This window comes from Neolamprologus multifasciatus, chromosome 7 (genome assembly GCF_963576455.1).
Source record: "Neolamprologus multifasciatus chromosome 7, fNeoMul1.2, whole genome shotgun sequence".
In the NCBI taxonomy this organism is placed as follows: domain Eukaryota; kingdom Metazoa; phylum Chordata; class Actinopteri; order Cichliformes; family Cichlidae; genus Neolamprologus; species Neolamprologus multifasciatus.
In genome coordinates this window covers 63,907,842-63,935,737 of record NC_140445.1, presented here as the reverse complement: position 1 = coordinate 63,935,737, position 27,896 = coordinate 63,907,842, and the positions used below count along the sequence as shown (strand labels likewise).

The window sequence follows — 27,896 nt, the reverse complement described above, 5'->3', positions numbered from 1 at the left end:
TGAGAGAATCGTGATCTCAATTCTAAGCCAAAAAATCATGATTCTCATTTTATGCAAAATCGTGCAGCCCTAGTTGATTGTATCAGCAAATTAATCAGATCATTAAAACAAAAACTCTGAACGCTGTGTCCTAAATTCTTGACCAGTCTTTTCTTTTGCTGTCAAACAATGACTGAGGAAACAAGACGTAGCAAGCAAAGAACAAAAGCAGTAGAAGAAATCAGCTGACATTAAACTTTTTGAAATGATACTTCCAAAAAGATGATCTTGGAAGGATGATGATAAACTGTGTGGAGACAAAAATATGTGTGTGTGTCTAAAACAGCACAGCTCAAACAGACATTCCTGTGACATGCCATACCATGACCCTGCTTAATGACAACAAAGCTGACCTATAGTTTGAATAACAGTACCCTCCTACAGAGAGAGCCATGTGCACACTCCACAGCAGCACTGTGTTTCCCAGTGGTCAGGAAGAAACCACACAGATGGATGTATGGGATACAGTAATTAAGAAAAGTAAGGATATGGAATGGGCCTCATTTCATGCTTTTCCCAACTAAATATTTGAAGTGTGCAGCAAAAATAAAGGAAACTCGTGAAATATGAGCTCTTTCTGCAATTATCCCGACATCTGGATGAGCTGCAGGATTTCACACGTTCACAGAATTCCCACATGACTGACACACATGCAGCCCTGGCTGCATTACATCATCCACTAATCTAAAAATAGACACAGAGATTAGGCCAGTAGTCCTGTTTGTGGATGTTTGACAGCATGATTGCTTTAAACACTGTCACTATAATAATGGCTCCAAAAACAAACAAACATTTCAAACCATCATTTTTCTTTGTTTTGGTTCATTTTGCTCTTCCTTTGGTTACACAATCTGGAATTCTTCTGTTTCTTGTTTCATTTACATTCCACAGACTTGGAAAACCACAGACTTAAGAGCTTGATCCTTGATGATTCCCTTTATGAATATGTGAGAACAGATTACTAAGGAGAATCAGATGAGCTATGGCTGTTTGCTAAATGCAAACACAGTCAGGCGAATGAACCCAGAGGTTTTGAGGCAGAATTTCTTACCAGTTATACCAGCATAAAATAACTGGGAAGACTGGAATTAGACCAACTTTACCAGTTCTAGAAAGTGTAATAAGAGCTGGATTTTACTGATTTATGTCTTTGCTCATTTCATCCGGTTTGCCTTGGGACGCATTCCATTTTTGCTTTGTTCTTGAAAGTTAATGATTACCTTAACATCCCATGACAGTTCTTGAAAAGAGCTAGACCATAATAATAATAATACTAATTAGTCTGCAAGGCAACAACAGGTGTGGTCTGTTCACGGGCTGCCTGCGACTTGTAAATAGATCACACTGACAACAAAAGTGGAATGATTAACTCCGACATCTACATCACTTGTTGGTCATTGTGTGCACGGTAGGGCTGCCACAAACGATTATTTTGATAGTCGACTAATCAGATCATCATCCATTGGACGTAAAACTACAGCTTATTGCACCAGCAGCATCTGCTCTTATATAACTATCATTAGCTTACAGCTTTAAGTGTTTAAGGTCTGTGCTAACTAAAAATAAAGACAAGATGATAGTTTATTAAATTTTAATGAAATTTGCAGATTGTTTCGGTGAAGTTTAATAAACTCCTTGCTATCTAAAATATAACAGGACACCGGAGTAAATTCTCGAGCATCTCACACTTCTGATAATCAGCTGTCTGCTTGATGTTTATTCAGCTGTGTAAAAACTATAACTTCAATCTCAGCCAAACCGATTTACTCAGGAACCAATAAAATACTGAATAAAGCCAAAAATAACATTTTTAAGTTATCTAAGTGACTTATATATCATGTTTAACCTGAGTAGCGAAAGACGGCGGTGGGTTTGAAAACGATTAGCCGGGAGTCCGGTGCTCTCACGGGCTCTAGTGAGCCTAGCCCCCAGCTAGCTATCGAGCTAGTGGCTAACAGACGTCTCCGAAAACGTCGGAGCGCTTTTGAAAATATGTGGTGTCTTGATAAACTGAGCAGATATTTGAGGTTTACACAGCTACATTCTCGCCTGAAAATATGTTAAACATTTATTTTCTGACCCAGAAAGAATAATAAGAGTAATATTAAAACTAACTAGCTGCCGCCATTGTTGGAAACTGAGCTGGGCTGCGCTGTGAATTCTGGGACACTGCTTCTTCTTCTTCTTCTTCTTCGGGGTTTAACGGCAGCTGGCATCCTTGTACATGTAGTGCTGCCATCTTCTGTTTCAGTCCGTTATTACACTCTTAAATCCTACTACTTATTCCTGCATCTTTTGTGATCTTACAAAGCTTCAAACGACGCGTCGACTATTAAATCAGTCGTCGACGATTTTGATAGTCGACGTAATCATGACTAGTCGACTAATCGTGGCAGCCCTAGTGCACGGTACCAAAACTGGAGACAAGAAAATAGTCACAGCCATCTGCATGAAACACAAAGGTGTGAACAATCCTTCCATTTAATCCTGTTTCCAAACTGACCCTAAAAGTGAATACATTCTACGTTTTTACCCCTAGTGATAAATTTCATCCACATCCATCCATTACTTTCCAGTAATCCTGCCAGCGATCGGCCAATGCAGCAGAAATATAACAAAACAATTACAGCTGAAGTTAAGAGAAGCTGTAGTTAGCATAATGTAAACATGACATAAGACTGATACGAGGGTTGCAACGATAAAAATAGCAGACATTTGCTGTTTGTTTCTATGAGTAAGCAGGCAGATATGTGAGTAACCAGTACTGACACTGGTCCTGAGATAACTCCCTGCCAGATCTAAGCACAAGGGACGAACAATTTTCCAGGGAGAAATCCCAACAGTATGATGCCTACAACTACAGTTTCCTTATTAAAGTCATCTATGAACAGCTGTGTATGACAATAAAAGGACTTTCAAGATGCTTTCTTGTAGTACATAGGTCTCAAACTCTGGCCCGCGGGCCAAATTTGGCCCGCAACCTAATTACATTTGGCCCGCGAAGCCATACCAAATTACTATCAGAGCTGGCCTACTGGTATTATACAGCTAATATATATATATATTGTTTAGTATTAAGCTTTGCTTGTTCCATATTCAGTTTTTCAGCAAAACGTGTTTGAGTCCATAAGAAAAGATTCATTCTTATATCTGGAGGAATAAATATATTTCAATAAATATTAATGTTAGCCCGCGACTTTGTTCCACTTTTGAATTTTGGCCCACTGTGTATTTGAGTTTGATACCCCTGTTGTAGTAGATTCCTTGTTTTCATATGTAACACAGACTGAATGTTTGACGGGAATGCTTATCATCAGTGCTTGCAAATCCAAATTTCCTAGTTTTGGCCATATGGCTGTCACCAACACAGAGGCATAGGGAAATGGGAATTTGGACCTTAACTTAAACTCCATACTGCGGTATGAAAAAACATCATGAGAGATGTTAGAAAAAGGAATGTAAATATACCAAAGTACAAAACATGTTTGTCTAAAACTAGCTTAAACAGAATTACCTGAGATGACAGTAATGATGACCCATCACTCCACACATTGTGACTCCACATTGACAGGATAATGCACAAATTTACGTCAGAGTGTATTAATGGCTATGTTACTCACTTGTGATATTAGTTATTGAGCAGACATGCTCATTGTGAGTCTGTGCAAACTACTTTACTCAGTTAAAGGTTGTAGTCATGCACAGGTTCATCCAGCAGGAATTAGGAGAGTTGTGTCTGTTCACACAGCGAACAAAGACTCAGACCACACAAAGAACACAAATAGTTATTGGATCAAATTCAAATTGCCTCTGGCCGAGGCCGTCTCCAAACCGTTTGGCTTTTCGATCACATCCCTAACCCTCTGAAGCTGTGAAGCTGAGCAGTTCGTCTGAGCTGATGCAGATGCTGCTGATTTAGTTTCACGAGCACTGCTAACAACAAACAATTCATTATCAGAGCTTCAAACAGCATAAAAGATGGATGTAGCCACAGTAATGTCACTCGTCGGTTGGTAAAGTCCCATTTCGAAGATTTGAGATGAGCGTTTTCACTACTGCCATCACGGCATTTTGAAAGCAGATGTGACGAGCGAGGAGCTCGGCTTGTTAGCCAGTGAGTTCATCCTGGATCATCATCCTTTCAGACATTTAGAAGGGCCCAAATTTACAGAATGAGCTTAATGTTTTATATTATTTCCCAGTATACAACACTAATACCAGTAAGTGATACCCAATGGATTCCCTTAGGGTTTTTTTTAGTTTTTAAATGGAGGCTGGAGTATCTGATGCCCTCATCTAATTTCCATTAACGTCAACAAGAGAAGCTCCAACTTCCTTCAACAAGCCGTGTAGTTTGCAGTATCGCTTACTAGGACTGAATAAACAACTATCCAGCTATTTGTTTATTGCTTATGTATTCAGTTTTGAATTTATTTTTTTAAATATATTACATCTCAGCTTAGTTTTATCACAAGATATTATTGTTTGTTTGTTTGTTTGTTTCACTGTTGGACAGCAAACAGTCTTGGAGGCACACTTCTATCTGTACTGTCACACCCAGATATCTGCAGCACCACGATGGAGTTCTTGGACTTTGTGAGAGAACAAATAAAAAGAAAAAGAAATATTTTGTTGCTTCTCTCTGTGCGATTCTTTCAGTTGCAAACAAAGCAGAAATAACATCAAAGACATGATTTGAAATTATTTGCATCTATTTGCATGTCTATATTCATAGATCCGTGAATGCTAAAGGATTAAAGGGATAGAATTGCAGCTATGGCGTTTTATATCACGAAGAAAACATTTTCAAAAACTTAGAAATGCCCCTTTTTATTGGCTTCATTTACACCCAATTACTTTAAAACTCAAATAGAATAGCTAAGAAGCCACATCCAGCTCCACTTGATGTACTTGTAGAATTTAATCTGAGAGAATAAAGTGGTTCCTGGATTTATACTGGTCCCAGTCTGCTCAGTTGTGCTGCCAAGACAATCCTCAATTATGCCCAAATCCGGTTTTAAATGAATCTGAGCCTCATTGCGTTTCAGAATCTGTTGGACTATATCCAACCACTAAAAGAAATCTTAAATAGCATGTTTTAAAAAGCCCAATATAAAGAAATTTACCCCAGAATAGCTGACATGACTCAGGGGAACAGTTTCCGATGACAATGGGTCTTTTGTACAACCTACATATTAGTAGTTGCCTCAAGGGAGTCTGGGCACAGGCTCAGGCTGCTCTTGCTTGCTTATGGGTGTCAAACATGGTCAATTAGAGCGTCCTGGCAGCGCCGGCCAAAGCTGTTTGATTTAGGAATCCTCTCAAATTCAAGCTGAAATGCCACTTCTCCAACTTATGTGCTGTTCATAACAAGTCTTGACTAGTGTAGAATAGTATTTATGCTATGCAAACATAGATACAATGAATCATAGACGGTAGAAAAATGCAAAACCATTACTCAGCAAAGCTTTTACTGCATCAGCGTTATCAATAGCACTACTCGTAAAAATCTGGATGGGTTTTCACATTTGGTTATCTGTATACATTTTACATCTGAGCACATACTGAAATAAAAGCACATATCAGGTTACTTGTATACTCCAAACCCTTCTTAACAGCAGACTAGGAAATGTAGTCTGAGGCAGACGCTGGTCTCCGTGTATTAGTTATGGTCGGAGTCGGGATATGCAGACGGGCAACAGGACTTCAGTTTAAACGTCCACTGACCATCCAACATCCTCAGAGTTTTCTGATGTCAAAGCGAACATCTCACTGCATGTCCAGGAAGAACGATGGACAGAAAAAAAACAGCTCGGCTGTCATGTGAAAACAAACCTTAGAGGTCGCATGATTCAGTTCCACACTGAATGCACAAAGGCTGACCCAAACTGGGTTTTTGATTCTTGCCATAGGAAAACTAAACTATAACTCTGTTCCCAATCTCACCTTTCCTTCTTTAAACCACATTAATTACACCTCAAACATGAAGAATGCCACAGCCAATGTAAAAAACAGGGTGAAATAAGGAAACACAGAACGAGAAACTAACACTGATAATTAGGGCTGTGCGATATGACCAAAATCTCATATCCCGATATAAGACATCTATCGTCCGATAACGATATAAATCACAAAAATGTAACATTTTCTGTAAATTCTGTGAATCTCGGGCAGAAGTGTTTCCAGCTGCGCGTCATGTAGCTGGAGTCGAGTGTTTTAACCGATGCGTGAAACGATACATTTTTAGACATAAGTTGTAACGGCCGCCGTTTTCTTTGTGAGTATTTATTACACGGCGTGCTGCGGGGAAAAGCCTGTTCTAACGTTTGAGTCTAAGGTTTATTTTTTAGCACCTGACGGCTCCCTTTTACTTCTCATCCATAAATACTCTGTATACTATTTTACGCGATTCAGTTTATTTTGAAAAGTCTCAACAGGATCTTGAGCTTAATTGTGAAATGTTTATGTGGAAAATAATAGAGGTGGGAATCACCATACATCCCACGATACGATATTATCACAATACTTAACGCACGATACGATATTATTGCAATTTTTTTAAATATTTTGCGATATTCAGATTCTGTACATAAAGGTAAACTTTATCAATATTCATTTTATCTAATATCAAAGTCTCACACTCAGTCTTTCTCTCATTTCAGTTTTATTGTTGACAAACTGAACGGTTTGTATTACAGTCTAGTCCAACTTAACTGAACAACCATCTGGTACAATTATAGCTATTCTGAACTATGCAGTTTATGAAAACTATGCAGCCCCTTCAGCAACTGAAGAATTTGAAAGTAAATTAAAACAAAATATAATTTTACATTAAATAAAAAAGTTTTAAACTTAATTAAAATAAAACATGTCTTAAATTAAAATAAGTAAACTGTCATGTTTATTGCTGCCATAAAAAAGTTAAACACATTTGGACAGTGAAGGAATGTCAGGATTCTTGCTCAGAAAAAGGATCAACATGCTCTGAAGTCAGAGCACAAAAACCTTTTTGTAACAAAGTATCGATTTCTGCTGTCCCTGTATCGATACATTATTAGCAAACAAAATATCACCATGCTACACAGTATCGATTTTTTCCCCCACCCCTAGAAAATAAACAAGCGGACACACGATGGTTTTACCGCAGTTGTTGCTAACGACAACGCTTAAAAACAGGCGCTTGTCCGTCCGTAGTGTGGTTATATTAAATATAAGAGAAAGAGAAAACGTTAAGAAATTAATAATAACTACAGTGACCATCAAAACAGTGAAAAAATATTACTGTAAACAGTTTATTTTGCGACACCACGAAACAAACGATAGCGTAAAATAAAACAATAGATGTTTTTATATCGTCATCAGATATATATCGTTATATCGAACAGCCCTACTGATAATGTTATTTACCTGTGTATGATAGTACAACATTCAATACTCAGCAATGGAAGAACTAGGAGATACTGTTTCCAGCAGGCAGGCACCAGTGCCACGTTTCAATATTTTATTTTGTTTTGTTTTTTTTGATGACAAAAAAAACAAAACATCATCATCACAAACATCTAAAAAGAGCAAAGTACATTGAGTGGAACATGCAACAGTGAACTACAACCAGCACAGCCCATAATCCCATCACATCCATGTTTGCTTTCTCTAATCTCTGCGCGTGGCCGCAGCTGTGAGTAGTTCAGATGGTAAACAAATTGCAGGACTCTGTCGAGTCGATGATATAAGGGAAACAGCAGAATCTCTGACTAGCTAAACATTCATTTCATTCGGGTCAGTCATCCTCAACGTGTTAGTATTGCTGCGTGCAGTGTGGCAGCAACAGGGAGCATCAAAAACCAGGTATCGAGACCTATCTTTAACAGAATGAGGTTTACCCAGTAAACAGCCTGTCTTTCACACAGTCAATAACTAATTATCCCATTTGCCCTCTTAGGTTACTGTATAACTCACTGCATAACTAAGCAATGATTTATAAAGGATATTTCTGTTAACCAATAAAATGAGTCACACGCGTCACTTTAGCTGTGATCGGGATAAAAGCACCAGAAGAATAAACTGTACATATGCCACAAAATAGTCCAGATTAAACACATGGCCATCAGAAATATCAGATGGTGCTGCTCTGTGCATTACTGTCTGATCATGAGCAGGTGTGTTGGAAATGTTACAACTACCAAGAAGCAATAAATAGGTAAAAGTGGAGTTATGCAGCTGTGTTTTCATCCTCTTTTCAGACCAGTACATGTATTTTTTTGCCGTTTTACACAGTGTGCAGACAGTTGAATCAGAACATGCAAGGTTGGCTTTCTTCCCAGACTCACAATGCCGAACATTTCATGTCCCTCCATCTCCCAAATAGTTGAGCAGCAGACCAGAGGAAATCCAGCCTTCCAGAGTGTACTGAAGAGCTGCTGCAGTAGGAAGGTAACCGAACACCCACACAGCAGCACGAGGCATGATTGCTTTATAGAAGCAAGCATGAAAACAGATTCCTTCTAAATTACACTTTAATCCCTGTCACCTACTACAAGGTGGTAGGAAAATCATGCTTAGCAGGTGCAGCACAGATTGCATTTAGACACTAGATGAAAATTGAGGAATTCACTGCTTCACTGTAAATCATATTTGAAATGATCAAATGAACACAAAGCAGTGGAGGGACGTGGACGTGGAAAAAAAACTGAGTCACAATTCATTCCAAAGTAAAAGGAGACAAAGGGGAATTCACAAGTCTTGTGTAGTTTAGTAAAGCCAATCAAAGTGTTAGTGTTAAGGTTAGCTGATCAAACGCCTTCACAGCTCCAGCCGAACCCTAGAACTCGAGACAAGAGTTCACGTCCACATTTTAAACAGCCGTCACGTCCTGCTCTATACTCCTGATCCCAGGTCTGTTTAACATCCTGTGTAACCGCCAAGTGGATATTAGAGGACTGATCTGTGAACACATGATGGAATAAAACACAGATCTGAGCAGAGAGCACAGATGATAGCAAATTCGGAGCCCTAACGAGTAGGGGTGCAACGATACACAAAATTCACGGTTCGATATTTTTTCGATACAAAAAAATGTTCATGCTTTTTTAATTTGTCATTTATTAAAATTCTAAATATATATTTTAACTCAAAAGTGCAGTTTTTAAATTTAATGTTGCTGAAACAACAAAGTAATAAAAATAAATAAATCTATCTGATGGAGAAATTCCTCATCTTTGGAAAAGAGAGTTTATTACAGAGAAATGGCTCTTTCCAAAATAAAAGCTATACTATACGCTTCTTCTGGGCTATATTCTCAGCAGCATATTAAACATATCAGGTCCCCATAAGGAGAATCATGTGCTAACGGCTGTCTAAATGACTCGGGTAAAATTTGTAGCATGCGTGCTTGTTGTTTTTGTCTGCTTCCACTTGTCTTTGCACTAGGATGATGTCGGAGTAAATGTGCAGTCATATTCGTTGTGTTCCCACTAGTGCTGTCAGCGTTAATCTGAAATGACGTTAACGCCACAACACGGCAAATCTCCGTTAACGAGCTACCGCGGATCGCCCCGTGCGTGGGGCTGGACGGCCAACACGTTAACGAGCTAACTGCGCTAACGCACTAGTTCCCACCAATGTAATTGAGCATTGCGTGGCACATCCAACATACTGTTTTACTTTTGTCCATGACGCGCTTACCTTCAAGGTCATACTTCACATGGAGACCAAAATAGTTCCAAAAGCCAGATCTGAATGAGGGTGGGGGAGGTTCAATTTGCCATGTTGCAACGAGCTTAGCTTCTGTCTCTGTCACTACCCGATCCGTACCGGAAACCCGATCGGTACCCCGCATGCGCGAATGGTGTCTAGCGTTTTACGATAGTTATGGGTCAGAGTATCTGTTAAAATGTTAAGAATATTAAGTATATCTTAAAATGTTTGCAATAATGAAGCATTTCAGTACAATGTAGACAAAAACAAAAAATAAAAAGACAGTTACGGATCAGGACTCCCCGATCCTTACTGCGCATGTGCAAAGTCGGACCGTACAAATCGGGTCTACCCGATCCGTACCGCGCATGTGCAGGGGTTTTCTTCTTCTTCTGTTCTTTTAATGGCAGTTTACTCCCCAGTGTACGAGGATACTGCCACCTGCTGACCGAGCGAATGAACCCTATTGTAAACTGAATTGGCGTCATTACAAACGTGTGTTAAATTTGATTTAGTGATAGTCGAGTGTGTTTATGCTTGTCTGTGTGGAGAGGATTGACTGGAATAGTGATGATGATGTCCGCTATCACTGTCAATTGTCAGTAAACACTTAATCTGGCTGCTGAATCTTCACGTGACACATTGCTAAGTCAATATTATTAAGTCTGTAATTAGGCGCCATTCTTCTTATTTTATGGCGCTGTTGTTCAATCGGGAAACGCTCTCTGTTGAGGAGAAAAGCGTGATTTGTTTGTATACGGATTATCCATTGTTTAAATGTCCCGGGCAGTCGAAAAGGAGGCAGAGCTGTTGAGAAATGCTAGGAGCTAACTGGGCGCTAACCGTATCATTCAAATATATTGAATGTCGCAAAGAGAGGAAGTGACGTAAGATTTGCGCATGCGGGGTACGGATCGGGTTTCCGGTACGGATCGGGTAGTGACAGTCTCGCTAGCTAGCGCTGCGCTCAGTGGATCTGCGCTCGACAGTGCAGCCTAGGCGGAGTAGTCGAACGCAGATTCACTGAGCTCTCAACACAGACAGCATCGTCAGAAGGAAAGTTGATCAAATAAATTTTGTATTGTTTGATACACATGTGTACCGAACCGAAAGCACTGTATCGAACGGTTCAATATCGATACGAGTATCGTTGCACCCCTACTAACGAGGTAAAGCAATCATTATTACAGTTCAAAAGGGTAACAAGCTGATGTTATCTCCACACGCCTACTCTAAAGTTGAAGTCTGCTTTGTCATCCCTCACGTGACACCACACATGGCAGCAAGTGTGTGACATCATGTGAAATAATCACCGGATTGAGACGTTGTTTCAATCATCAAAGGAGCAACAAGAGAAAACCTGATTCAACTTTCTTGGCAAGAAAGATGATTTTTACACATGTCAGACACAATTAACATTACATTCAATAAAAATCAATGTTTTGTCATGACAAAGGCAGAAAAGGATTCAATATTAATTCGCTATGAAAGCAATGCTGATGTAATGTGTGGAGACTAGGTTAGAGGACAGAGACGTGGAATATTAAATGTGTGGATGTCAGTCACAAATCTGTGCAATGTGTTGACTTTAAGACGTATCAATGCTCGTGATAAGAGGAAAAAAAAGCTAGGACTAATAACAAGTGACAAATTTACTAACAGTAAAAACATTTTCTGTATATTTTAGTTTTGTATGCAAAGAAAATCTTTCTGGTTTTTTACCCGTACCAATTCAATGAACTAAAACGTTTTTTAGTTTAGCTTAGCTTCAGTTCTGGTTTTAGTTTTTGTTAACTACATCAGCCTCGTATCTACGTCACTACCACCCTTATTTCTCCCTGCTTTTTCAAATTTCTCTTACACAACAATGGTTTCAAAAACAATTACAAAAATAAGGATTAAGTCAAACCAACGTTACCCATCGATCCCATCTATGGCAGCGTTTCCGTGCAGCAGAAACAACTAAAAACATATAATGCTTCCACTGTTGTTAGAGATCGCGCCCTGAGATGTATCCCGAGTAGAGGAGAGAAACTACAACAGTGTGCCGTAAAAATGTGAGGTAGCTGAGAAAATACACACACTTAAGCAAAAAAGTAACGGCGCAGAGAGTCTCAGTAGCCTGTTTGCTTGTCACATGAAGATGTGTAGGATCAGAGTTTCTGCTGCACTGGCTGACGTAAGATAGTAACCTTTATAGAGTTCAAGGAGCAGCAGACTGGCAACATGTATCACTGGCGTAGCCTCTGGAATGCATTTGTCATACTGACCCACTTCTGATCTCTAAGGTGGAAGAAACAGCCAAGAAGTAAGTCTTTAATCTAGAGCTGTGGGAAATCACAAAAGCAAATGCACAGGAGCCATGCTGCAAGTCATGCAGCTTTAACTAGTGATTATTCCACCAAATCTCATTTATTTTTCTTAAAAGAACGGTGTCAGATAAAGCAACTATCTCAGACTTTTTGTAGGATCTCCAAACCTTAAAGGGTGGAAACAATATGGCATCGTCCAGGCTGTTTGGTTTTATTACACCCGTGTGACTCAGCAGTCAACACAGGAATATACTCATCGTCACAGGAATATACTCATCATCACAATCTCATCCACCTAAGTACAAAGTTGAAACAGTAACTGGATATTCTCTCATTATCTTGCAATGAGCGTTTGCTAAAGAAGTGGAACCTTAAGCAGTTCACAACATTCCTTCTAGTTACAGCTGTCTCTCCTTTTAAGGACTTACAGCAGGCTAGACTTGCTATAACACGCATAGTAGTTTAATATTGTGGTGGGATGGATGGGGGGGGGGGGCACCAAGTCTCAGATGAGTCAGCCACATCAACAAGCCATCGGGCAAATGAACCAGATAGCTGGGATACATCCAGCTGCTCATGACACAGCACGCGTTGCCTTCACAGGACTTCCTTCCTTCCTACCGTCCGTCCTTTCATCCAGCACTTTTCCCATTTCCACAATATACTGCAGGTTCACAGGGGGTCAGAGTCAGAGCTAGTTTCCTTAACTCTCTGAGCGACGGTCAGTAAGGCGGCAAAGTGAGTCAGCTTTATCTTCCCCTCCCTCACGAATACAAACATTAAAAAGCTTGCCTTATCAAATTCATGCTGCTGTGTTTTGATGCATTTTGGATGCTTTGTGGGTTGTGTTTATAACACAGAAATATAAACTTAAAGCCAAGTTTGCCACTGTAACACAGCTTAGTTTTGCAGAGGACGCTGCATGCTTGACTATACTTGAACGATTATGTCAGGCTTCTCTTCAGAAAGCCAAACTGCAGTCAGCCACCAAGCAAACATCCTTTCCTACTCTGCTCCACATCCTGATCTAGGAGGGAAACTGCTAGTTATAATAACACAAAGGTGCAAACAGATACAGCACAGCCCAGTTAACACCCACCTACTCAACTGCACCCTGTGGCCTCAGAGTAGATGTACAAAGTCTTTAAAGATACAGTGTAGGAAGGAAGCTCTTGAAATGCGAGAAACAAAGGTTCAGTATAACTAATCAATAGAACAAATCCAATCACTCAAATGAGACAGGATAAGAGACTTTGGCCTGTCAGGTCAGGATCCTTCTGCTCCATTTAACCACAGAGTGGCTGCTGCTGCTGTGTGGGCCCAGCTGAGCCAGCTGGAGTAATATGATATTAATGTTAATGTCAGCAGACAGTTAATCAACAAAAACAAAAATGACATGTGGAAGCATCAAAGTCTCCTCCTAGACTTCAGTGATGATCATCACTGAAGTCTAGGAGGAGACTTTGATTTAACGTCAAAACCTTTACACTTGGCCACAAACCAGGTACTGAGAGACAACAAAAGCACTTGCAAAATATCTAAACGTACGGTATGTATAGGACTGCATGAGATTTACCAGCCTCCTGTAACAACATCTTTTGCGAATACAAAGTGTGTGCATTAACGTTTACCTAACATGACTTCTTTCCAGGTGTGTTGCGGCTGTGTTGTTACCCGAAACAAGCTCCTAAAACGACATTTCTCAAATGTCACCTCTGACTCAGTGATGTACAAATATTACTGAGTTTCTTTGCCGACTCATCAGGTAAACTGTCGCGTTTGGACTGCATTCTGTACTGATGGATATATTTGTGTGGAAGTGACTAACACCACCACTACATTCCACAGGCTGTCCCATTAGAACCGATGTTTTCCCCTGTGATGCACCAGTAATGTGCATGTTCTTTGCACAAAGAAAATTGAGATTTATAACAGGCCAATGCAGTTAAATCGTTAGCTGCTCTATTAAAACCAACAGAGCGTGACATTCCCAAACGTGCGAAGGTGCAGCCCGCGGATCCCACGGTAACGTTTAAAAAAAAAAAACACTGTTTGTCAAACGACTGAGAGAAGCGTGTCTTCTTACCTCTGAATGCCACGTGATTATAATCCAATCGTCAATAATTCTATTAAATCCATTTTCCTGTGTAAATCCAAATTTCACAGTGAAGCCAAAACGGGAATGTCTATTTTTTCTGCTCGGTAGGGATATAGAGCACCGAGCCACACGGCAGACGAGAAGGCGCAACTTGAAACTGACTGAGAGGGATCCGTCGAAACCATAACGCCGACAAGGAGGGGGGGACGTGCAGCTCTGTAAATAACAGTATGTTCCTGAAATTTGAGCGAACAAACAATGTTCCTGTATTACATGTTGAAATAAGAGTACAAAGCAGTAATAGACTGCATACGGCAAAGAGACGACGCTGTGCCAGCTTGTACTTCAATCTCTCTAACAGTACAAGGTGAGCACCCCCCGCTCTTTCTTGAGGTGAGCCAGCGTGTTTTAACTCAGTTTAATCCAATTGGTCTCTTCCAACGTGACGCAGCAGCAGTGTTGCGTTCACATGCTGTCGAAACCTTGGCCGAAACATTAAAACTGGTTTAGACAACCGGGGATACCGGCGTGGTTTCATTTAACGTGATATCCGAACAGACAAGTTTTATTTGTATTTATTTATTTTGTTATCTTTCAGTTACTGTAAAATATTTCCCGTTTGCCTTGTGTGCGATTGTGTATATAAATATTGACTTAACCTGTGGGGTAAAAAATTTATAAATTATTGCTAGTAATAATTAGCCTGCACAAAAATGGGTTACTGTAAAATTGTTTACTGGGCATCATCCGCACAGGTGAGTCACCAGAATATAGAGGCGTGATTCAGATGTGCACTCTGGAGTTTTATATGGACAGTAAAAGAAGTAGGCTCTAGGTAGTCTGGAGTGATGAGGCGCATGACATAAAATAATGGTTAACATTCCTGAAACGTGTGTATCTGTTGTGTCTATCTGCAAGTCTCCTTCTTTTCCACTGTAGGAAATCTCGAAAATATGATTCCAAAGGAAATTCCAAAGCTCATTTGTTTGTTTTCTAACAAAGTATAGACCCAGATTGTGCAGTGGTTTCAAAGGGGCTGAAGTTTGCCTCAGTGGAAAACCATAAGATTACAATTTGGGAAAATTATAAGTTTTAAACAATCACTGTCAAATGGCAAGAAACAGTTTAGTGAGTGTTTGGCTGCTTCCCGCAGACAGAAATGTGCATTACTGATACACTGCTTTTGTTTCAGTCACAACATGGACTTCTCCCCAGACTACAAAAAATGGTTCTGCAATCCAGACTGTAACTGAACCTTGTCAAAAGAAAGGGTTTTATTAACCAATCATTCAAAGTCATTACTGATTCATTAACTGGATCACAGGCAAGCAAAAACAGTGCAGTCTCAAGGATGAGGCAGCTTGAGATATAGTTCATCCACTTGGATCAGAAGAAGATTATCTATATTCTCTAAGGTGCTACATTCTTAGGCCATGTTGAAAGGAGAAACCCTTCAGCTGCTATCAGCTCTGGGCACATTACCACAGCTAGCAAGCAAACACCTTCCCATCAGCTCATGTCACAGGACAGATAGTGCGGCTGAGACACAAGGCACGTATAATATAAACTACAACTTTGGCCAAGTTGTTTTGTTTAAAATAGCTTTATAAGCACAATTTAATAAATTATATGGTGTATATACTAAAACAATACTGAAAAATATTGGTCCCACCTACGCAGGGAGAAGATAAGATACAGGGATATCAAATACAAATATACAAGGAGAGATAAACGGGCAGAAGTCACAATCGTATAAAGCCATATATTAATCAGATTATCACGGTTAAGTCACATGTAATGCACACAAATAAAAAGCAAAAAAATCCAACAGCCTGTAAACATCACGCTTCCTTCTATAGCAGGACATGAATTAGATCTTTAGCACTTTATTAGTGACTCTGCATCATCTCTCTTGCATGCTTTGCAATTATGTATGAGGTTCAAATGTAAGGTAATGTAAAACAGCAACATTTTGACCATGAATTAACTTGCAGCTAGAAAACCTCTCTGTTTCTACCACCACAAGGACATTTTACATAGCATACAAGTCCTGCAATCAGAGCAAACTGTCCCAGCTGAAATTTCCATGGATTTGCTAATTATACAAAACCCCGGTGGGGCACAGAGTGTCAGCCAGATCTAATTGTGTGGAAATGAGCAAGACAGAAAAAGGAAGACAGACTTGGAGGAGTAGAAATTGAAAAAAGAAAGACAGGACTAAGATTAGCGGTTGGAGGCTGAATGACTGGCTGCATAATACATCGGAAGGAGTTTCACCGTGTTATGAAATTGCCTCTAATTGCGCTGAGCACCCTGGTTCCCACCATGGCTCTGTTCGCTGTTAAGGTCTGTCATCAGCCTTTGAGTAAACATACAGACAAAGGGTTGTCTACCTAAGGTGAGGCAGGCTGCATGCATTCTCCACATCACAAAGGGATTACTGATGCCATCCCTGAAATCATCAAAGGCATCTGCCATGTCACATTATCCAATTCTGATGACAAAGGACTGCATCAGATCTCCTTTCATTTGCTTGCAGTGCAGCAGGTGAACGTGGGTAATAAAGGTGAAGTACTCACTGTACTGAATGAAGACAGGAACAAGCTGAAGATCCAAAAGCTATTCCTCAGAATGGAATTGTTGTCTTCCTTCCTCCCTTTCCTCTTCTCTTTCTGCCTCTCCTCCTGCCTTCTTCCCCCCCGCCCTCCACCTCCTCTTTTCTCACCACAGCAAGATGCTGCCTGGACCAGTGCTCGTTGTCATGGTAACCAAGACTGGGGGGGGGGGGATTCTCATGTGACTGGATCTCCTTGAGCACCGATTGGCCAGATGCACTGATGTAAGGAGGGAGAGATGGGGCGGAGGGGGTGATGTCACATGCCCACCGGTTCACAGATTGGAGGAATCCTCAGCCAGGCCGCCTGCAAGCACAGACAGACACAATGGGCGTCTTTTTAAGGTGGGGTTGATCTGACGTGGAGCACCTCCACAGTCAGGAAGAATCTCCTTGACTGACTTGGTGACTTACTTAAAGGGATTCTGACATGCTGATGTAAGAAGTGAGATGGAGCTGGCTTGGCTCCCACCTGTTTTTGCTGTCACCTCGAACTGTACTGCTTTCTGCTGCCACTAAAATCTCTCCCAACTGGCAGGATGCAGAGTGTTACAAAACATATGGGATTGCTCATATGTGGCAACTTGACCTGCTGGACCTACCGCTGTTCCTCCTCCTACTGGGCCTACAGTATTTATAGGACTGCAGAAACCAGACAGATGCAGGACTGCTGCTATTCACTCTTAGTTAGCCATATTCATACAGCTTTCAACACAAACCATTGAGACATACAGTGCATTGTATGTCTTAATGGTTTGCTGCTGATAAGAACTGTCAGCTATTTCCTGAAATAAAAGGTTACATTCACCACACATTTAACTGCTGCCAAACTGTGATTAAAAACACAGAAGAGCTAGCAGAACACCACAAGAATGTGCAGCCATAATTGCATAATTATTCTTGCTTTTGTCACAGATTTTCTGTTTTAGAGTCTTGAAAGGTAGTGGTGACGAGGACAGAGGAATTAAAGGAGGACTCAGCTTCCTGGCTTCATTTAAGCAGTAGATATCAGATATCAGGATAAACACTTTTATGTTTTCTATCCCTTATGAGCAGAAAGTAGGTCTCTATTAATTTCCCAACGATGACATGAGTAATCACGGTCTGAGCCTGTTGTCCAGACTGTTGTGTAACAGTTTGGGATTGGTCCAGTTCAGCCAGAGATGAGAAATGTTCTTGAATCGTGTTTGTTTCTCTGAGCTGAGCTGATGTCATGTGTTGCCTTTTTGCACTCAGCAACTCAAAAATCCAGATTTGACAAAGTTGTCAGAGTTGGTGGTCGTCTGGATTGCTTCATTGTGGCCATCTTGTTTTGCAGTGCGACTGTGGAGAGTCGTGTTGTGTGTGTGTGTGCACGCCCACTGATTTCCATGTAAGCAAAAACAGATTCACTCCTGCCACTGACCTGTGTCTCAGGACATTTCTTTACTTTTTTTTTTAGTAAAATTAATTATCCATGGTCTTCTATGCTATGGAAAATGACAAATTATATTTATTCTTAAAACATACAAATAGATTTGAATGCATATTTTCACTGTGAATATCCCACTCCCACTCACCCACTCACACTGTCTGAATCAATCAGACATGTAGCTTAAACATCAAGCTCCAGTGACACCAGGGATATGCATAATGCACCCATTTTTCCTGTAATGCCATAACTGGGCAGTGAGCTTTATTAATAAAACATGCACCACTGTCTCCAAAGCCATCTTTTTCTCCACACCCAGCAGGCACTGCCCACATAAAGGTGTCATTCACTTTCATTTAAAAAAAAAAAAAAACAGAATAAAAATGCAGGACTTGCTCAGTGCTTCCTTGTCTTGCATCTATATCACTCCATCTCTGGTGCAAAAAATGTACACAAACAAAATTAAAATGCTGAAGAAATCTGATTTATGTCTTATTTACTGTGAGTCTAACACTTGAACATCTGTACGGCTACATTCATATCGAGGCTGTCACTGTTACTGTACCCTCTCTTCCAATTCCCTCAAGTGTCTCTGTACATATGCTCTCCCCTCTCCCTTCTCGTGTGAGTGTGAATGAAAAGATGATGAGATCAGTGATACGAGTGATCTCATCATGTTCATAGCCGGCCATCAGGAAGCTGTTATGGGCCATTGAGCACTAAGCTGCAGAGGAGAAGGAACTGAGAAGAGGAATGGCAAAAGTAAATCTTCCTCATCGGATTGACCTTACTTGGATATTCATGTTTCAATTTGAAAGCATATTAATGCTAAGAATAATTGATCAATTAATTGATGATGGGCACAGAGTTAGAGAAACTAGCATTTTATCAAAAGAAAAACATATATACATATAACTGACTATATAATATAACTATATATAACCAGTGTTGGTCAAGTTACTTGAAAAAAGTAATCAGTAACTAATTACTGATTACTTCCCCCAAAAAGTAATCCCATTACTTTACTGATTACTTATTTTCAAAAGTAATTAGTTACTTAGTTACTTTTTAAAAACACAATTTACAACCTGAATAGGTGATAAAGTGATAGATCTTTCAGCCCAATTCTACTTTTTCTGCATAATCATCATACAAAATGTAATCAAATGGAAAAGTCTCTTTTTAAAACTTGTTTTATTACTTTTAATCTTTTAACTTTATGCATCAAGCAAAAATTTAATTATCTGCAACATTCTCTGACTGGAAGAAATTTGTTTAATATTTAAACCTATTTTCTGCACATTCCTGTACATAAAATAAAATATTTTGTATGTTTACACTCACTCTTTCAAATAGATGCAAGTAAAACACAGCAGAAAATAAATAAAGTCAAAGACTAGCGGTCCTGTTGCTCTATTTTCACCTGTAAAGCAGGAGTGAGGTAGGCGGAGGTTTATCCTGGTGCAGGTGTGCAGCGGTCAGTGGAAGAATCCGCGAGTTTCTCTGTGAGTTTCCCATTACGTCGTAGCTACTCGGTGCTTGCTCGGAAGTTTAGGGGTTTTTTTCGCTGTAAAAAGAAGTTTTCTTCCCACGCACAACGGACACTAATGTTTTTGTCACTTTTTATGGAATCAAACTCAAAGTAAGGTCAGTACTTCCACGCTTTAAACGCTGCACGCTCATACTCTCTCTGCACTCGATATATGATCCATTGTTGATCTGCTCACAGCTGTTGTCACGAACGTCGCACTCGCTTACGTCACTGTCATGAGACATTCTCGCAAAAAAATCACGGTTTTAGTAACGCAGTAACGCAGCGTTCCTACGGGAAAGTAACGGTAATCTAATTACTGTTTTTGCAATAGTAATCCCTTACTTTACTCGTTACTTGAAAAAAGTAATCGGATTACACCCATCTCTGTATATAACTATATAACATATAACTGAATTTCCCAGAGGAACCTACCCGAGGGATTAATAAAGTTCTATCTATCTAAACTCTAAACTAAAGCCTGTTTACTACAATAGAAAGTAACGTTTACTTGAGAAAGCAGTACAATACGCCACTAAATGTGATTAAAAAAGTGTCAAACAAAGTGGAACGTTTCCATTGTAGACCAGTCCCCAGATAGAACTATATTTCCAGAACACTGAAAGGATCAAACTGTCAGATATTATGCGCAGAAGGACAGCACATTTTGAGACGTCTTGCTGGTTGAGCAGGTGAAAATGGGTCAGATTTGCTGTGTGTTTTCACCTGCTCTCTGTGCTCTCTCGCTCCACCTTCCTGTTAAATTTTCACTTCTCCACTATTATTAATGGAATCACCAACTGTTTATTTACTTATTGGATACAAATTGAAATAAATCAGTTGAAGACACACACTCAACAACCGAGGAAATGCTCCAGTATGAATAAATAGGATTCCAGCAGTAAGCTTGTCAACAGAAGAAAGATGTGCACAGCTTCTTCTTTTTTTTTAATTTAGGGAGGACAATTGTTTGATCGTTCAGATAAACACAGCATGAATTCTGTCAGTCCAAAAAAGTGATAATGGAAAGAGCTTTTAAGAATCGTATCAGTATGTAACTTTAACGTTTCATTTCCTCCAGAACTGTGAGCTCTAACTCTGTGCAAACAGAGTAAATCAGCTCCAGTCGGCTGCCCCCGAGCACGAAGAATAGAGGGAGAGGTTATGAGAGACTGAGGTGTTTGTGTGTGAGACGGTTGGGTGCTCAACAAAGGAAATCGGTGAACAAAAGTTAGAAAGTGGAAACGCACCTACCCACAGAGTCAGGAGAGAGAGAAACAGCAGACAGTGGGTGTCAGATTTCAGGAGGTTAGGCTGTGTCTGTGGTCAGTCTGAGCCAGTCTAAATTTAAGCGTATGTGTTTAGGATACCTCGGACAAGGGCTGTGTGAGGACTGAAAAAAGATGTAGTGGTCAGGGTGCGGCCACACTGGAAACATTTCTCACACTGCTGGTTATTCACCGTGTCCATGAACTGCTAAGTTGGTAGGCTGTAAATCCATCCGTTCCTACAAGAGTCAGTAGTCTCTGATCTTTAGCAACGTGCACGACGTTCCTGGTCTAAGTATGGCTGTGAATGTCATGACTCAAGGTGTTTAGGGGTCAGGGGTTACCGCCGTAGAGTGGATCATGTTAAAGAGTGAGCTGTGGGCATCCACAGGAAAAATAACTCAGTTTATTTTAACAATTTCTTATACACATTGCAAGGAAGGTATTGATCTTAGAAAATAACAGAATAAAAGGGTATATTTTGCATGTTTACCTTGAAAGTATTAGCTTTATAAGAGAGTACGTTTAATGCTTCCATAACAACAACAACAACAACAAAAACTGCCACAGAAATGAAAAGTAAAAGTTAAACATAAGTATTTCTGTAAGGCTGTGGTTTTGGGGGTACATTAGTTCTTAAAGCTAGTTATCTGTAAGCATGCTAACATGCTAACAAACGAGCTGTTTTGGGGTATAGAGCTAACCATGTTTCCCATTACAGTTAAGATTTTTTGCTAATGTTTCTAAATTAGTTATAAGAAATTAGATATGAATTTCTGGCACTACAGGAGACATGAATGATTGAAGCAAGTTAAAAGGTGATGCCTACAGCTGAGCATATTCACTCAAAATCACTTTCAACGTGAAAAACTCATGTCGGCACTAAAGGCCATCTTAGTTATGGGGACCATGAATTTCTGCACCACATGGCAACCCCTCCTATATTGCTGTTACAGATAATATCACCAGCACACTATACCAGCACCAATGTGGAGGTTTGGTCAGAGTGGCAAAGCGTATATCGTTCAGGTAAAGTTTCCATACCCTCAGCACAGGTAAATATGGATAAATAGGCTGTAAAAACTGTATTTTATCTTAGATAAAGGAGTGAAAGTGTTTACTCTGCTTATTTACCCTCAAAGATTAAACATAAATGTTATTGCTCCATTCACTCTGACGGGTAAGGTATATTATTTTCCCCTCTGCTGGCACTAATCTTACTATAACATCTTAATTCAGCAGGATCAACTGTCATTTCTGTCTCACTAAATTTAATAAGGTGGTAGAGAAAAAACATGCTGGACTAAACAGTGCATGAAAATGGATAATTGCATCTAAATCCATGGAATTAGATGGTCTAATAAATTTAATTACATTCCGCTACAAGGTAATATTCATGATGGCTGGGACACAATAAAAAGGTTGTGCCACAGCACACTAGTTCACTAGTCGATAATGGATTTATTTCAGTCACATCAAAAGTCTAGCTCACTATCCGGTCGTTAAGTCTGACGTCACTAGCCGTGTCTGGGCCTAAACTCCGCTGCAGGTCCATATATCAAACCTATGGCATTACTGAGAGTTGAAAAACTGTCTTAAGTCTTTCATCTTTAATGAAATGATCAGCGTTGCTGCTTTACCAGGTGTAACAATTGAGTTTAACATCCAGGCATCCATGAAAACGGAATTTATGACATTTAACAGAGTTAGAAATTAGCAGGAAGTTAGCTCGCTAGCTTCTATCTAAATACAATATAGCATGTCCTGACTGCGGGGTTTTGGAAACAAATTAAAACGTACAGCTCTGTTATCACTTCCAACATAAATGAAGACAGAAAACTAAACAGCAGTGACGTTTGTAGGGTTACTGAAGTTTGGCTAGCTGCTATATAATGATGTGCTACGTGACCGCTAGCGACACAGCTATGTTAGCATAATATAAACAAGCTAACGTTTTTTCCACTCGATAAAAGTTAACGTGAGTGTTCTCGGTGGTCAGGAACAAATGTAATCGCATGGCAGGATGCTGTAAAAGGACCAAACTTCAGCCAGGAGAACAACTGAGATAATCCAGCCACAATACGAGGTTAGTCATTCATATACTGCTGCATGGGCTGGGCTGTAGTTACATCCTAAGGTTTTAAAAACTGAGCTTAAATAAATGATTAGCCGTAATAAAAGCCGAGGGAGGTCAACAGTGATCACTGACTGTTTAAGGAGCTTTTTGAGATTAAATAGAAGAAAATACAAAACATTAAACATGTTAACAACACAAAAACCATATTAAACGCAGACTACTTTAGGCCCGGAAGTAGGATTCGTCATGTCATCACTTAACAACCGGATTACAATTACATAACTAATAACATAACAGAAGCATTCTTCCTTGAGGGAAATTTGCTTTATAGTGTCTTCATGAAGAGGAGTGTTTTTGCATGTCATTACTACATATTTGTTTGGCTGTGTGGGAAACATGGCTGCCTTTGAAAACAGCTGGCGTGCAAACACTATCAGGCGGCACACATAAAGGTCAAGTTGCATTATGTTGATTATAATACTTGAAATATACACTTTTAAAGAAATAGATTTATGATATGAAGTTAAATGACCAACCCTTCAGCTTTAGACAAGAAGTGTAGTTCACTCTTCTTTCAACACTGTGCAGTGTAACACAATGGTTGTGCAATGTTTTCTGAGACTGTGAAGGGAGCTTATTTTGTAACATCTGAACATGGGCTTGAAGCTTCAAAAGAAAAATAATAATTCAAGATCTATTCCAAATGTGTGGTGGGTTTGAAATGTGTGGTTGTTCAGAAGGCAGAGGGGGAAAAAGATGCCACTGAGTTGCATTTCAGGACTCCTGCGTTGTTGGTATTAGACTCACACTGGACTTATCTTTTGTGTAAGACCTACAGAACTCTTTTCATCTGGGTTCTTCTTGTATTGCGAGTACCCAGCAAAGCGTCATCAGTGTTACTTTCCACACTTTCCCCAGAGGGTGCGATTAGGCTGTGCCTTATCAAATACCAAATGGTGATTCCAAACAATGTGTGCTTGCGACTAGAACAGAATTTTAATCACATTCTGCTTTAGACTGCCAAGGTGCCCTCTGCCTTTTTTTCTCCCTTTTTCATGCACTCTCCCCCCTTCAGAGAGACCACGAGGCTGCTATGTACTCGCCCTGATCAGATGATGGGTTTGCTAACTGTAATCAGAAGTCAGTAAACACAGTCCTCAGCAAAGCTTTTTCATTACAGTTGGAGACAAAGCAGAGCTGAACTGCAGTTTACACAATAGCCTCAAATCTCAGTACAAATCAGCTCGCATATATTACCCAAAAATTCAAGTTGATCACATCTGACAACACAAGCTGAGCTGGAAAGCTGGGTTTTTTCAGCTTCCATCAAAGCTAACATATAGCTTGACTTTTACTCCTCAAGTGAAAAAACAGCAAGATTAAGTTGTTACATTTTTTCAGCTTCAAGTATACTTTTGAATTCCGGCTTATCGTGATGATTCATTAAGTGCACAACAAACAGGTAATGGTTTCAGTTGACGCTTCAACTTGATACAAAGTGGCCATGATGGTCGTCCGTGAGTCCGTGCACACATACGGCCCAAGGACAGAAACCAAACACCTCTACCCCTGTTACAGGCACACGTACCTGTAACATATATATAGTGCACATGCGCTATACACGACACGCAATTCTCTCGCATTGTGTCCACTATTATCAGTGACCTTTACTGCTGTAGGAGACTGAATAGTACAACAAACAGTCCTTGTCCTGAGCAGTGTAAATGAATTCTGAATTCTTGCGTTGCATGAGTTGCTTAAAAGGCCCTGAGATGTGTTAGTGTGAGTTTCTTCAAAGACAGTTTTATTGGCTCTCTTACAGCAGCCTCCTGGTGTCGGGGATATGACTCACTTTCTGCGAGGCCAATAACGCAACGGGACAACAGAGAAGAAGATATTTAAGTGTATGTTGAAAGAAAAACTGGCAACGTTTCTCCAGCCTGGAAATGCTACGGTGTTCAAGAAGGCTCGAAGAGCAGATATCATGTTCCAAGTCCTGATATCGACAGGTTTAGGTTAAAGTGACAGCATGAACGGAGCTGTTAGGTTTCTAACACAATCCATTATAAGATGTCAATTTGTTTAATAGCACCAAATTGATCCCGCTCCATCCTAGGGGAGGATTCTCAGCTGCCACTCTTTTGATGTTTTTCTTTTACTGTTGTCGTTCTTTTAATTGCAGTAGTTTGTACGTGACGCTTGCACCATACTACAGATATTTCTCCCACTGCTCACCTGTCCAAATTCTCACAGTCTGTGTCATCAAACCAGATCTCCACTCTCCGTGTCAAAGGAAGAGAGAAAACACACAGCCAACGACTGCAGCTGTTCAAATATTGTGACATGTGATCTGTGGCTGGCACAAAGAGAGACTGTAGTGAATGACCAGGATACAAAGAGTGGAGAACAGGGGGCTCAACCGTGTGGCCTGTCCCCGACTCCCAAACACAGGCGCAAACAGCAGCGTCTTTATTGTGCGTTCTTCTACACGTCATGCAAAGCTGCTGCCTTTGGCCTCTGACAAATATCCTTACGCACACAAAAAAACTCCACCCACAATTGCAAACTATTTTTGGAAGCAGGATAATTATTTAAAACCAACATGAGGAAATCTGAGAAAAGGTATTATCTATGCAAATATGTTGAATAAACATGACTATGAGCAGTGGCTGCTGAGCAGAAATCAAACCAAGGGAAGACTGAGTAATGAATTCTTTATCTCATAAAGAACAGAACTGCTTTTGTTCTGCTGTTAGCTCTTACTCATGCTTTGACAAGACTTTCAGAGACTTTCATCCCACTGCCACCTTTCCCTTAACGGCTTTTATCGCACCTGTAGGTGAGGATCAGATAGACAAAGCCGTTGTTTTTAAAGCTTTCCACCTCTTTTGAGTCAGACAGAAAAGTCCTTTCTGCCACTACCTACACCCTAAGACTTCTGTTTTGGGTGTGTATTGAGACTATAAGGGCTCTCCTTGGGCTAAATTATGATGTTAACGTGGTCAGCAAGTAGAATTAGAAAGGTTAAAAACACAGAAACTCCAAATTCATTAGCAAACGAACCCCTTGACCTCACTGCTGCGCTGATGCTGACTGGCACTGACACATGCTCTTTGGAGGTGAGCTGCAACAAGAACAGTCCAAAGCCAGGCAAGCAGCTCTGGGACTCTCTCCAGCTAAGCACAACAATGGCTGTGTCCCAATTCAGGGTCTGCAGCCTTAAAGTACGCAGCCTCAACGATCCTCAAGGGCCGCGTACTTAAAGACCGCTAAGGCCGGAAGTGCGAGGCTTGTGAAATGGGACGGTCTAGCCTCCGCGCTGCCCAGGTTGCCTAGCAACCATGATACTAACAGCTGGAAACGTTTCATACAGCTTTGTTTGACAGAAATGAAGGAGAAAATCTTTTGTTCATTTGTTTGTTTGTTTCTACATGAGCTTTGATCATTCTCTGATTAAGCTCAGCTATTGAACGGCGTATATTTTAAAGTAAAGGCTTTAAAACCAAGTTAGTACAAACGTCACTAATGTCACATGACTTTGCCGACATGTGGTCAACAGTAATGTTTTAATGTTCTTCGTTATTAAACATTTGCACATAAATAAGTGACATCATATTCAGTACTTACTTAAAGTTTACTCTTCGGGCGCCCCTCATCCGCCGTTTTTTTTTCGGCAAAATTATCCACACCCACCGCCATGCTATGCATTCTGGGATAAGTTGGGCCACAAAGTCTACACCGCCACGTCCTTAAAATTCAGGGAAATGAAGGACGCATTTGAGGGCCGCATTTCGAGCAGCCTTCGAATTGGGACAGCCTTCGTCGCGTCGCGGTGACGTAATCGGCCTTAAAATGCGGCCTTTAAGGCTGCAAACCCTGAATTGGGATACAGCCAATTTTGCAAGCTAAATACTAAGATCAGTATGCTAACATGATCACAACACAGTAATGTTTGCATCACAGCAAGCTGGCATCTGGTGATTAATAAGAGCGAACAACAAAGTCAGGTTTGGACCCAATTGTGGCACGACACTAAAAGAGTCGGGGCTGTCATTCTTAGTAGCTTATATAGAAGAAGTAAATACTGTTATATCCACAAATTCACTCAAAACCACCTATATTTGATCTCAGTTAAATGCACATATGCACACGAGCTGCTTGGATTATCAGTCTGATATGTCTATCTGAGGAAATGAAGAACACATCAGTAAAGAATGCAACCTTTCATTTACAAGAAGGTAGATGACAAAGTCCAGCAATGATAATCCCAGAGCTCAGGGAAAGACCTCATGTGATGTATTTCATTTCCTGTTTTCTTCTTTTCAGCCTGATGAGGTTCTGTGGACGTCACAAGACATGAAGGTATGAAATGATAGCTTGACAGCCTTAGTAGGTTTTAGCATATTTGGATTACTGCAAGGTTTCTTTATGCATGGTGGTTAAATGCTGGCTTAGAGAGACTGCAAAGCAGTAAGGCCCTTTGAATCTTCATAAAGGTGCAGGGCCCTTTTTAGTCTTTACTCTCTCCAAAACATGAGATGATGACATGCTTGTCATCTTCATTGCAAAAGGGAAGTTTGGGTCATAATGAATTCTGATTGCATCCTGGCAAACTGCATTTCTGCAGCAACACATTTAAAAACAGAATATTTTCCAGATGAATGGCAAAAATCACACAAGAATAACAAAGTACCTTTTTTCCAAAATATAAATTAAGATCAATTTAAGCTGAACTATATGATGCCCTGCCCTCAGAAATGATTGTTGGCGTGAAGATAAAGCAAACAATGAGTCATAATGATGGTTATTTGAATGATGACTCGTTTGAACTCCACTACAAAGACGAGTGAAGC

The 27,896-nt window shown here is 40.2% G+C and overlaps 1 protein-coding gene and 1 long non-coding RNA gene across 3 annotated transcripts in view; one reads left to right on the top strand and one right to left on the bottom strand.

Annotated features, from left to right (window-relative positions):
- LOC146515877 (uncharacterized) overlaps window positions 1-10,683 on the top strand; it is a 331,877-nt gene extending 321,194 nt beyond the window's left edge. Inside the window, exon 2 of the long non-coding RNA XR_014874899.1 lies at window positions 10,625-10,683. This is a non-coding gene — a long non-coding RNA (uncharacterized LOC146515877). The remainder of the gene's footprint in view (window positions 1-10,624) is intronic.
- The window catches only part of mical3a (microtubule associated monooxygenase, calponin and LIM domain containing 3a), a 98,450-nt gene that overhangs the window by 61,681 nt on the left and 8,873 nt on the right, over window positions 1-27,896 (bottom strand). For both annotated transcript variants that reach the window (XM_085165057.1, XM_085165058.1), the window contains exon 2: window positions 16,722-17,063. The gene's annotated coding sequence lies outside the window, so the exon portion shown is untranslated. The remainder of the gene's footprint in view (window positions 1-16,721; window positions 17,064-27,896) is intronic.